Source organism: Triticum aestivum, chromosome 3A, assembly GCF_018294505.1.
Source record: "Triticum aestivum cultivar Chinese Spring chromosome 3A, IWGSC CS RefSeq v2.1, whole genome shotgun sequence".
Classification (NCBI taxonomy): domain Eukaryota; kingdom Viridiplantae; phylum Streptophyta; class Magnoliopsida; order Poales; family Poaceae; genus Triticum; species Triticum aestivum.
In genome coordinates, this window is record NC_057800.1 from 568,346,863 (window position 1) to 568,347,629 (window position 767).

A 767-nucleotide genomic window follows, 5' to 3' on the forward strand; every position below is an offset into this window, starting at 1 on the left:
TCTTGAGCATGCGTTGATTTTCCCTTGAAGAGGAAAGAGTGATGCAGCAAATTAGCGTAAGTATTTCCCTCAGTTTTTGAGAACCAAGGTATCAATCCAGTAGGAGACTACACGCAAGTCCCTCGTACCTGCACAAACAATCAAGAACCTTGCAACCAACGCGATAAAAGGGTTGTCAATCCCTTCACGGCCACTTGCAAAACTGAGATCTGATAAAGATAATAAGATAAATATTTTTGGTATTTTTGTTGTATAGATTGGAAAATAAAGATTACAAAATAAAAGGCGGCAGAAATAGCAAGTAGATAGGAAAATAATATGATGGAAGATAGACCCGGGGGCCATAGGTTTCACTAGTGGCTTCTCTCAAGATAGCAAATTCTATGGTGGGTGAACAAATTACTGTCGAGCAATTGATAGAAAAGCGCATAGTTATGAGAATATCCAGGCATGATCATGTATATAGGCATCACGTCCGCGACAAGTAGACCGAAATGTTTCTGCATCTACTACTATTACTCCACACATCGACTGCTATCCAGCATGCATCTAGAGTATTAAGTTCATAAGTACAGAGTAATGCGTTAGGCAAGATGACATGATGTAGAGGGATAAATTCAAGCAATATGATATAAACCCCATCTTTTTATCCTCGATGGCAACAATACAATACGTGCCTTGCTGCCCCTGCTGTAACTGTGAAAGGACACCGCAAGATTGAATCCAAAGCTAAGCACTTCTCCCATTGCAAGAAAGATCAATCTAGT